At 35.9% G+C, this 12697-nt stretch overlaps 1 protein-coding gene across 2 annotated transcripts in view; it reads left to right on the plus strand.

Moving 5' to 3' along the window:
* The window catches only part of LOC129417049 (uncharacterized), a 74270-nt gene that overhangs the window by 18326 nt on the left and 43247 nt on the right, over positions 1-12697 (plus strand). For both annotated transcript variants that reach the window (XM_073869883.1, XM_073869885.1), the window contains exon 4: positions 12496-12532. The gene's annotated coding sequence lies outside the window, so the exon portion shown is untranslated. The remainder of the gene's footprint in view (positions 1-12495; positions 12533-12697) is intronic.

The raw sequence follows: 12697 nt of genomic DNA on the forward strand, positions 1-12697 counted from the left end.
GTCTTTTCAAATTGTAGTTTTTCCAAATATTGTTGTACTGTGGAGAGACTGTAGTTTGACTTGTTTTGAGATGCAACCACAAGTCGTCGATGAAAGATGCTCGTTTACCGTCCGATGTTCCTTAGCGGAGACTGTTCGTGCCGTAAGGTAAGCTAACACAACGATGATTTCCATGTGAACACCATATTTACTACCTTAATGTGGCCATGCACGACCAAACTTGGTGCATATTGCTCAACACGCGAATGATATGATACTTTGACGGTCAGATGGAATTAAAAAGGCTAAGTTAGCAAGAATAAACGTTTTTCATAACAAAATCAACAGCTAAAATAACTTACCTGTGTCTTTCTCTTAAAATATCTTAAAGCTTGTTTACTTTGCTGTTTAATAGATTAGATCCGCTGCAGTTTTATTAAAGGCTAACATTACTTCGAGAAATGTGTTTAATTATAATATTCAAAATAATACCTGGTTTATTGAATTTTATTCAACTTTGCTTTACCCACTAATAATAATGATTGTATTTGTAAACAGCACTAGTTAGGCATTAGGCAACAATGATATTAATCTTTGTTATTTTAGTAGTAAATGTTAACTATATTGAATGTGCTATATAAACATGGACGGATCAATGAAGAAGATTAATGTAAATGCTGAAAAACTCCATTCTAATTTAATACAAATATTTTATCGTGTGATTTTTTGTAATTTTAATTTGTAAAGGTGTAACTTCCATAAAACTAACACTGCTTATTTTGAATTTATCCTTAGACGAGCTGACCGTATGTCCAGTGTCCATTCTCGCATCTGCTGTCATTTTCCTGCAGGGGATAAAATGTCCCCGTTTTGTTTATATCCACAAATGATGTTCCCACTGGACAAATTTTGGAAGATCATTCATACTCCCTGAGACGGGATAGGGCTGATGTGCCTAAAAATGTTCCACCACCCATTTATAAAGAGGAGGAAATGGCTACAATTTATGGCTGACAAAGATGATGAGCCATCTCCGGCTGATCAAACCCTCAATATCAATTCTGAGGAACAACCAAATAAAAGCACAACTAAAGAAGAGCTGCAGTCTGGACGAAGAAGAAGAATCCAGCTTGAGATTGAGTTAGAGCATTACATAACAGAGATTCAGCTTCTCAAAGACTAACGAGTAACTGTCATGACAGGTGTTCAGCCTTTCAGATGAGTGAAAGTGTGAATCGAATGGAGACAGGATTGCGAGATAGAGATACTTTCAGTGCTGTGTGTGAATATGTTGCTCATTTTGAGGATTCCATGACGTACTTTGCTGGATGGAGGAGACCCAAAGATATCATCCTTGAGGACCTTGATTAAAATTCGCCACAACTATACACACTTGCACTTGCATTTTCCATGTGGGCATTCACATTGTGTTGCAAAAATACTTTCTTTCCCTGTAGAGACTTGTCATGTGAATTATATAGTATATAGTTTGTTTTCAGTTTACTTATTTTATGAAAATAAAGATGTTTACTAGAAAACTTGCTGCAATGTTTCTGTGGATCAGTGATTGGAGCATTTTGTTAACTTTTGTTTAATTCCCAGAGAACACGCTGATATAGCTTGAATGCACTGTAAGTCACTTGTCTAACAAATACCAAAAATTAAATGTTAAACTATTGTATACTATTGTAACTATACACCAGTCAGCTCACAGTAATGTAAGATAATATTTACTACACAGGCTCTCACATTGGGGCTTGTGGATTACCAGGTAAAAATATATAGAAAATGTGAGCAAAATTAGTATATATGGTTTATTTAGGGAACATATATGGTTTAATTATAATATATTGTATTTAAGCATTGATGCTATTGGACAATTCTTTTTAAATTCAACATATATAATTATATATAACACTTATATTAAATGTTTGGAATTTAACTGTGTTCTGTTTGTTCAGAGATTGTATAGTTATCTTAAAAATACATAGAACACTATTATAACTCCTCTATCTCTCCATAGTTTTACTTAATGAGACTTGATAAACCTTGTCCCTCATGCTGGCCCTTACAATACCGGTAAGTAAACCAGCATCTAAGCTGCACTGTTATGTCCAGATTTAGGCTATAGTGGTTCTCTCTCCTCGATCTATGGTTTTCTATCGTCTAAGTAAGAAAAAGTACATAAGATTGGAAATTGATACGGCAATAGCTAGTGCTTCTGAGATGTTTTTTTTTCTGGCGAATTAGCAAATGGTATACAAACATACAATCAAACATAATAAAGTGAAAGATAATCTTTAAAGTTTATTTGGGGCACAATGATAATATTAAGGTTTATATAAACAAACGAAATAATTAAACTAATAAATAAATAAAACATTAACAAAAAATCACGCAATATTTCTCATAAAAAAGTAGATAAGTGTCCATAAACAGCGCAGATCACAATGAGCGAGCGTGTTTTTTAAATAAAGTTTGAGGAAGCTTGATGATGACGTTGATCCGCGACCGGTGCGCTGTAGTCCGTTTATAGCATACCGTTACCATTTTATATCTGACGGCTTTATTTAGGCTTCAAAATGTATACATTTTCGTTTAACTTATAAAGATTATCATGATAGACAAAACGTGTAAGGTTCATAACTCTTTGTTGAACACAGATCTTATTTTTTGCGATTTTCCAAAAGTCTATGGGAAAAATGAATGGCTTTTCGATCGAGGGAACCTATGCCCCGCTAACTTCCGGGTTGGCCTACAAAGTGACGTCATGACTTCGGCACTCTATGGTGTGACTGACCTTCTGGGCTGCACTCATCCTCCTCTTCCTTCTCTATAGCCCCAGGAAGGATAAATCTTGTGTAACTGGCTGCAGGTGCAGCGATGTTCAACCTCCGTTGAACACCACTTGCACTGCTGCCTGTCACGTGCCCACCAGCTGAATCAGACAAGATGGTACTCTGTCTTACAACTGGAGAGATAAGACATAAACAACACATTATAAACAGTTAGTGAGATATTTTGACATTATGATCTATTTGAACCCTTTGAGCCTTGAGCTTTTTCTTGTAGCGTGATGCGTATCATGGCAAGGCAAAAATGACTTCCTTACTTACTATTTGTGTCTTCTTTTCAGTACAAATGTTTAAGACTTTCTAAATTAAGAAGCATTTTCTTGATTAGCAAAATAAATCTAGTTTTTAGACTAAATAATAAACATTTTATATTTAAGTAAATTTGTGCCTAAAACAAGCAAAACAATCTACCAATGGGGAAATAATTTTTTTTTAATTAATTACATTTTTACTTAAACACTTAATAAAAAATAATGACAATTCTCAAAACAGATTTTTTTGCTTGTTTTATGTAAATACAAAAAAATGTATTTTCTTGAGTAATTTTGCTAATCAAGAAAATGGTTCGTGATTTAGGAAATTTTAGATATTTGTAATTTTGCCCTACAAGAAAATGCATCTTTTGTACTGAAAATGCATCTTTTTGTACTGAAAACAAGACAAAAATACTAGGCAAGAGAGTGATAGCAGTGCAGGCTAATGATAACGTTAGCAACACATAACAAACAATGAACAGCCTTTTAAAAGTATTTTTGTTTTCTTAGTTCAGATTCATCCATTATTGTGTAAGAGATACAGTCTATTAAACACGTAGGCGGGGAAACCGGGGAACAAAAAATATTGAAGTTAGATTAATCGTTTTTTACACAATCAACACATACATATCTGCTACAAATAAACACTTAAATTTGTTTGTGGGACCTACAGTTATGGCACTAAAGCAGGCTGAGGGTTGCTGGATGGTGTAGGTTAGGGATGGAACGGTACATGTATTCGTTTCGAACCGAATCGGTATGGGGGTCACGGTTCGGTGCATGAATTTAAATAGACTACATGGTATGAAAAAAAAACTTGCGTGCAAATTAATTAATGAAATGCGGAACTACTGTTAGATACGCGTGTTCTTTATGGACAGCTAATCTGTTGCCCCGCTTTAGCTCTGAAGCTCTGATTGGTGCCGATGCAGCCGAGCTCCGCCTATGTATGCGCTCTATCAGAGCCCGTCTACATTCTGGCTCTCTGCAGTTTCAGGTCGACACCGGTCCAGTCAGTTAGTGAGCAGCGATAGTGAGGATGGCAAGTGGTGCTCCACAAGAGTTAGACGCTCCGCAAGCCTCTTTAAGATCGCAAGTTTGGCAAAACTTCAGTTTTCCAGTCAGTTACAATAGTACAGGCAAGAGAGTGGTGGAAAAGACGAGGACTGTGCGTCGGCGTTGTTCAGCAGTTGTTAGGTATGTGAGTGGAAATACATCTAATCAGGGCTCTCAAGTCTCACGCATTCACCTTGACACACACGCATTTCAGTCAGTTCACACGCTCACACGCCACACTTTGTATTTCTCACGCTGAGAAGTAGGAGATAAATTGTCCTGCTAATATACAATTAATGGACGAGGCGCAGTTCTGTCGAGTTCAGCTGCTTTTTTAAAGTGTGCTCAACTTTACGCAGCACCATCAGCGTCAGAGTACCGCGAGAAATCTTGCAGAGGAGGCTGATTTCAAATCGCTCTCGCGTTACTCTGACGTCATCCACTTGTCGTTTCTTGCAGCGCCTCGTGAAGTCGTACACACCTATTAATTCATCCTACAAGCCTATTTTTTGTTCTTTAGTACATTAATATGAATTAAGGCCAAAATGTATTTTTAAAATGAATTTAGGTAACACTTGTTATACATTTGAACCCATATTTGTATGAAAGATGAGTACAAGATTACTTAAAGGAATATTCCATTTTCTTAAAAGAAAAATCCAGATAATTTACTCACCACAATGTCATCCAAAATGTTGATGTCTTTCTTTGTTCAGTCGAGATGAAATTATGTTTATTGAGGAAAACATTCCAGGATTTTTCTCATTTTAATGGACTTTAATAGACACCAACAATTAATACTTAACTCAACACGTAACATTTTTTTTTCATTGGAGTTTCAAAGGACTATAAATGATCCCAAACCATGCATAAGGGTCTTATCTAGCAAAACGATTGTAATTTTTGACAATAAAAATAACAAATATACACTTTTAAAGCACAACTTTTCGTTTGGGTCCGGTCCAGCGCGACCTAACGTAAATGCGTAGTGACGTAGGGACGTCACGTGTTACATATATAAAACGCACAATTGCGGACCATTGTAAACAATAAACTGACACAAAGACATTAATTAGTATCAGTTGACATACAACAACATAGGAACGGTCCTCTTTCACCACATTTGTAAACTCTGGGGCGGAGTTTCGCATTCGTCCTCTGTGACCTCTTGACGTGATGACGTATTGCGTTGGGTCACGCTAGCGCATGACGACCGGATCTAGGCGAGAATTTGTGCTTTAAAAGTGGATATTTGTTATTTTTATTGTCAAAAATGACAATTGTTTTAAGACCCTTATGTCTTGTTTGGGATTGTTTATAGTCCTTTGAAACTCCGTTGAAAAAAACTGTTAAGTGTTGAATTGTTGGTGTCTATTAAAGTCCATTAAAATGAGAAAAATCCTGCAATGTTTTCCTCAAAAAACATAATTTCTTCTCGACTGAACAAAGAAAGACATCAACATTTTGGATGACATGGTGGTGAGTAAATTATCTGGATTTTTCTTTTAAGAAAATCGAATATTCCTTTAAAGTGGTATACATTTTTGAAATATGAGATAGTATGTTAAATGCATTTCAGTTCATATTCATGACACCTCAAAATAACACTAATAAGGACACCTATGTTTTTAAGATTATCTTAAAGGGGACATATTATGAGATTTTTTTTTAAGATGAAAACTAAGTCTAAAATAGGTCTGAGCAAAAGTGTGCCGTTTTGGGTGTGTCATTTAAAATGCAAATGAGCGGATGAAGTGCAACCACTGATCACAATGATGGTGGTTTGTTGCAATTGAAACTCAATTGTGCTGTGAAATATTTTATCTCTCTCTCTTTCTCTCCATACTAAATGGTTGTGCTGTGGTTGGATAGTGCAGATAAAGGGGGCGGTATTACCTTATTCTGACATCACAATAAGGGCCAAATTACAATGACCTATTTTTCACATGCTTGCAGAAAATGGTTTACCAAAACTAAGTTATTGGGTTGATCTTTTTAACATTTTCTAGGTTGATAGAAGCACTGGGGACACAATTATAGCACTTAAACATGGAAAAAGTCAGATTTTCATAATATGTCCCCTTTAAGTACAAAAAAAAAGCCTTCTTCATTTTTGTTTTGCTTTTCCCTCCATTGTATCGAAAGTGAATCGAACCGTGGCACCTGAACCGAGGTACGAACCGAACCGGGACTTCCAGGGCCGGCCCTGGCCAATTTGCTGCCCTAGGCAAGATTTCACCTGGTGCCCTTTAGAATCACAATTGTGTTCCAATCATTTTGTTCATAAACTTACACAGAAACAAACTGCACAGCTTTGTCTTGTTTTTCTTTATTTTGAAAATATTTTGGAAACACACACAAACACAAGCACACAAACACATACACACAATACCCTGTTACTCAGGCATTTGATCTTGACATTGTTAAAATCTTGTCTTTCTTACATGTTTTTACACTGTACATTTAACTTAAAATATTTAATTGTGTACAAGAAAACAGCTCTTATTAATTAATTATTAGTAGCATGTTGTAGTGTCTCGGGAGATTGTGCTCATTGTTAAATTTGTGGCTATACTGCACTGAATTCAGCGACCGTCAAGAACAAGAAAAAAACAATAAGGCCAAGACGCGGGATTTAAATTACGTTACACGGACCATGTATAAATTTCAATGTTTCTGGACAGAAATACCAACTTTGTCTGGTATTAATAAGTTGCACATTGGAGTGCTGGCTGCTCCCCGCGGTGCTGAAGACGGGTGATGGTACATATACACAGATATCTACGTGCAATCTATTGGAAAGCGGAGGAGTCATTATTTTGGTTAGTAAAATAACGAAATTATAGCTTTTAAATAGAAGAAAAAAATTGTTTTTGTAAAGAGATATTTTTTTAAGTTTAAAAGTGCAGAACTCTTCTCAAGGGGAAGAAAGCTATACTTTTCCCCTTACGTGCAACCTATCGGAAAGCGCAGATAAGTTAGTTGGGTTAGTAAAATAATGAAATTATAGATTTAAAGGTATTGCGGAGGATTTTCTTTTTCCAGGTGGATCATCAAGACTATTGGTCCTCCTAGTTGTCAATCAGGAGTGTTGTGCAATTGCATTTTTTAAAAAGTGGAGAAGGCGGTTCTTTTCTAAAATTCAAGAAAATCCTCCGCTATACCTTTAAGTACAAAATAGTATTTATATAAAGAGAAATATTGAAAAAAAAGTGCAGAACTCTTCTTAAGTGGAAGTAATAAAGTAAAATAACAAATAATAATTATATAATAACGAATAATAGTTTCCAATAGGTTGCACGTAAATATCTGTGCCGCCACCAGTACTCCGTCCGAGCGCGTCTTCAGCACCGCGGCCAGCGCTCCAATGCGCAGCTTATTAATACCAAACAAAGTGAACAAGTTGGTATTTCTGTGCAGAAACATTGAAATTTAAACATGGTCTGTGTAACATTATGTAAATTCCGCGTCTCTGTCTCATTGTTGTTTCCATTTTCTTGTTCTTGACGTTCGCTGAATTCTGGGTTTATATTTTAAACTGCCGCTTCAGTGCAATATAGCCACAGAGCTATTTAACAAGCATGATCTTCCGAGATACTATGCTAATAATTCATTAATAACACTGTTTTCTTGTGCAAAATATTTATATTATAAATATATAAATATTTATAGTTAAATGTTTATATACATATATTAAAAAAATAATAATTTGGGGGCACGGACGCCCCAAGGGGTCGGCGGCGCCCTTAGCATTTGCCTATTCCGCCTATGCCCAGGGCCGGCCCTGGGGACTTCTGTGTACCGTTCCACCCCTAGTGTAGGTTATGTTATTCACTCGCACACTTGGCTTTCATTTACTCAATGTCCACACACCATTTGAATGCTCAGAGTATTCATTTAATATATGGCTCTTAAGTTTTACCAAAAGTTAGGAGTGAGATTACATCGTTTAGGGGAGGGGGTATTTGTGACAGCGACCCCTCGGTCCCACCCAATTCTCAAGTTTTTGCTAACAGTTTAATTTCACATAATGTTTTGTAAACAAATTGTTAATGAGCCCCATTGACTTCCATAGTTTTTTTTTCCTATTATGGAAGTGAATGGGGCTCATTAAAGGTTTGGTTACAAATGTTCCTCAAAATATCTTCCTTCATGTTCTTCAGAACAAAGATATTTATAAAGGTTTGTAACAACATGAGTGTGAGAAAATTATGACAGAATTTTTATTTTTGGGTGAACTATCCCTTTAAAGTGCTCTATTTTCACACACTATACCAAAATTTATTTTTTAGTACTTAAAGGACCAGTATGTAAGAAATTTATATCAATTAATCATAAAATGGCCCTGATATGTCACTAGACATTAAGAATTATTTTCATTTCAAATACTTATATCACTCACAACAACGGTATATGGCCAGGATATTGTCATTTAAAAAGTGGAGTTGCAGCCCTCAACTGATGTTTATGTTGTCATGTTGTGTATTGGCCACCAGTTGTGTGATTGCAGTACCAGTTTTAGCCACAAGTTTTGTGATTGCAATACCAGTTTTGGCCACAATCCTACATACTGTTTCTTTAAGACAGGGGTGTCCAATCCTGCTCCTGGCGATCGACCGTCCTGCAAAGTTCAGCTCCAACCCAAATCAAATACACCTGAAGCAGCTAATCAAGGACTTCAAGATTACTTGAAAATTGAAGGCAGGTGTGTTTGATTGGAGTTGGACCTGGGCTCTGCAGGATAGTCCATCGCCGGGAGCAGGATTGGACACCCCTGCTTTAAGATAATCTTATTGGTGTTATTTTGAGATGTCATGAATATGAACTGAAATGCATTTAAAGGTGCAGTGTGTAATTTTTAGAAGGACCTCTTGACAGAAATGCAAAATAATATACAAAACTATGTGATCAGGGGTGTATAAAGAGCTTTTTTATAATGAACCGTTATGTGTTTATTACTTTAGAATGAGACGTTTTTAGCTACATACACAGAGGGTCCCTTACGTGGAAGTTGCCATTTTGTGCCTCCATGATTCTACAGAAGCCCTTAACGGACAAACTTTTTTTACTAAGTTGTCTCCGTCTATTACATGTTTTTCCGGTGGCGGCTACTGTAGCTTCTCTATGCGTTTCAAAAGCGAGGAGTTAACAGTGGACTGAGCCATTGCTTGCAATTCGCAACCTCACCACTGGATGCCGCTAAAATTTACACACTGCACCTTTAACATACTATCTTGTATTACAAAAATGTATTGAAGTAAACCTGTACTCATCTTTCATACAAAGATAGGTTCAAATGTATTACAAGTGGTACCTAAATACATTTTAAATGATATTTTAGCATATTTCATATGAATGTACTAAAGAACAAAAAAGTAGGCTATATTAAGTACAAAATAAGTACATGAAAATAGAGCACTTTAAGTAGATTATGGAATTGTACTCTTTTAACTTGAGCTTACTGTACACATACAGGATTGCAGAACATTTAATGATGAAATGCATCTTACATTAATTTCATGAAGCCTCTAAGTTAGCACTTTGATTTGGTTTTATTCCCCAATATTAGCTCTCAGTGTCTTGATCAAAGGAAATGTTTCGTCTGTTTCGTCCAGGAATCGTAAAATCAAAATGCTTTAAAAATGGATTATATCTACCGCATTCATCAAATCTTGCTCATCCAACTTCCACTCTGTTAAATCCATGTTAGTAACGAACGTGCTTGCACCGGGATAATATAATTTAACCAGAAACAACTTCTAATTTCTGTCTGATTGCCTGGTAGGATGCATCAATAAGGTGTGTACAACTTCATGAGGCGAGAAACGACAAGTGGATGACATCAGAGTAACGCGAGAGTGATTTGAAATCAGCCACCTCCGAGAATTCTCGCGGTACTCTGATGTCATCTGCTTGACAGTTCTTGCAGCGCTGCGTAAAGTTGAGCACATAAGCAGCTGAACTCGCTAGAACTGCCAGCGTATGCCTGCGTCTCGTCTCTTCTCAGCGTGAGAAATACAAAGTGTGGCGTGTGAACTTGAGAGCCCTGTTTAATTTAATTTGCCACGTTGGTAACCATTTGCAACCGCATAGCCTTGTGCAATGGACAAAAACTGTGTGCACCTTCCTCCAGCAACACCGGTCACTTGAAGGAAGGTTCCTACCTATATTCACTCATTATAAAAGAGTGACCCCTAGTGGACACCTTTACAAAGAAAAAATGTCTCTTACTGGTGGGGTTCATTTGAACAAACATGGTGTGTTTTTTAAACGTGTTTCAATGGTGTTATGATTAAGGGAACAAGACGGTGATTAAAATAATATATGGTTGGATTTGTTGACTTACACACTAACTCACAAATCGGGAAAAAAACACAAGAAATGTACTTCCATGCACACTCTTTGTTCAATATCTTAAAATATAAATACAAATATTGTAAATCGATGCATTTCTTGACTATTAAGAAAATTACAGCTCTTTGAATCGAACTTTCTAAAGGGCTAGAATATCACACAGCGCTACCAATCAATTTCAAAAACCCAAAATAACACTACATATCCAATACAGCACGTGTTTAAATCAAGCTGGTAGTATATAGCATTCATTATCTGTGCTAATAATCATTTAACGGAGCAAATTTAAGCTGGTGTTGTAACGTTTGTTTTCCGACGCTGTCTGGCAGCTTTTCCAGTCAGTTATGTGACAGTGGCCGTTTTTCAATGCGAAGGCTGCAGCCTCCGGAGGTCCCATGTGTAGGCTGGGTCTTAATTCAGAATATTAACAATTATAAAGTTGACTATTACTCTTAATTAATCGTAAAATGGTTATGACTTGCGAATGCAATAATACTCAGTTAACTTAAATAAACCAGGCTTGATGACGTATGCGGCCTGCATATGCGGCCTCCGGAGGCTGCAGCCTTCAGATTGAAAAAAGGCCCGTAAGGCTCAAAAGGTTAACGAGTTCAGTATTTACTAACCTGATGGTGGGCTACATTCATCTACCGGAATAGCACCGGGAAGAGAAAAGCTCATTCGGCCAGCTGCACTTGCAGAGATGTTCAACCTGCGTGCACCGGTGACCTTCACTAGCTCATCTCTTGAAGTAGACATATCTGCCTCCGTCAATTTTAAGGACTGTCAGGTGTTAATTGACTGGTCGCTTTAAAAAAGACGTTAGGTTGATTGTTTGGAACAAATTGTATACTGACTGTAAAGTCCGTAAAGTGCTGCCAATGATTTCGTTCGCTTTCGCTCAGAGAATCAATGATCTGAACAGAATCTGTCAGAGTTCGGCTTTATATGCGTTCTATTTGTGAAGTCAAACATTCCATTCACCATGGCAACGAGGTAATTGAATGATGTAATAAACGATGATGTAATAAACGAAGAACTCACAGGCGGATGACGTCAGCTACCCTCTACTGTTATGATATTTATTAACATATCTATATAATCCATCAAAAACCATTTAATACGCCATATTCTTATATACAATACATGACAAAACAAGATGAGAAGCGTTTATGGATTAATTTATTTATTTTATAGTAAAAATTATTTTGAACTTAGCAATATCATCTACAATTAAAAACATATGAGTTTGTGCTGTGTGTAATTATGTATATATAAATACACACACACATTCATGTATGTATTTAAGAAACATTTACATGTGTATAATTTTTTATATTTTTATATATTCTAAATTATATATAAATAAAAAACGATGATTAAATAAAAAAATTATTATTATATATATATATATATATATATATATATATATATATATATGTATATATGTATGTATGTATGTATGTATGTATGTATGTATGTATGTATGTATGTGTGTGTGTTTAAATATACATAATATTTTCACACATCAAAAACCCATATATTATGCAAAAAAATACTTTTATTTTGTACGAGGTTAATTTAGATTAATCTATGCCCAGCCCTAGTAAACACTAACTTTAACTGTAATTATTAACACGCCATACTTCACCTGACAAGTTAAACAGTGTAAATAAAGCAATAAAAATCAAATGCAATACTGTACTTACAAAACATTTGTCTTCAAGAAAACAACATTTTTAATATATACAATAAAGCATAATGAATTGCAACTTTATTATTATCCAAGATTATGCACTCTAAATAGTTATGTAATATTAAAAACACTTTGTTTTTCAAGTAAATACACCTATGTATGTCAGCTATAAGGTGATATCTGTGTATATGAACAATTGTATTTGTTTTGATGACATTTGACTATGTTGCAGGGAGACACCGATAGCTCTTTACTGGACTTATCCATGTTAAAAGCTGACGAGATCTGGTGTCCTTTTCAGAGCAGCTGGCATGAAGCATCACGGGGAAGAGCTAAAGGTGCAGACACAAGTAAAAGGAAAAAGGGACAGGAAGAGCCAAAGGGACGGGACATGCAGCAAGATGAAGACCAGCAAGTAGACAGGGAAGGTCTACAAGGGGAAGACGGCAGCTTCACCTGTTCTGGATATATATTAAATAAAACTATAACAAAACATTTACGAC

Source organism: Misgurnus anguillicaudatus, chromosome 7 (assembly GCF_027580225.2).
Source record: "Misgurnus anguillicaudatus chromosome 7, ASM2758022v2, whole genome shotgun sequence".
Classification (NCBI taxonomy): Eukaryota; Metazoa; Chordata; class Actinopteri; order Cypriniformes; family Cobitidae; genus Misgurnus; species Misgurnus anguillicaudatus.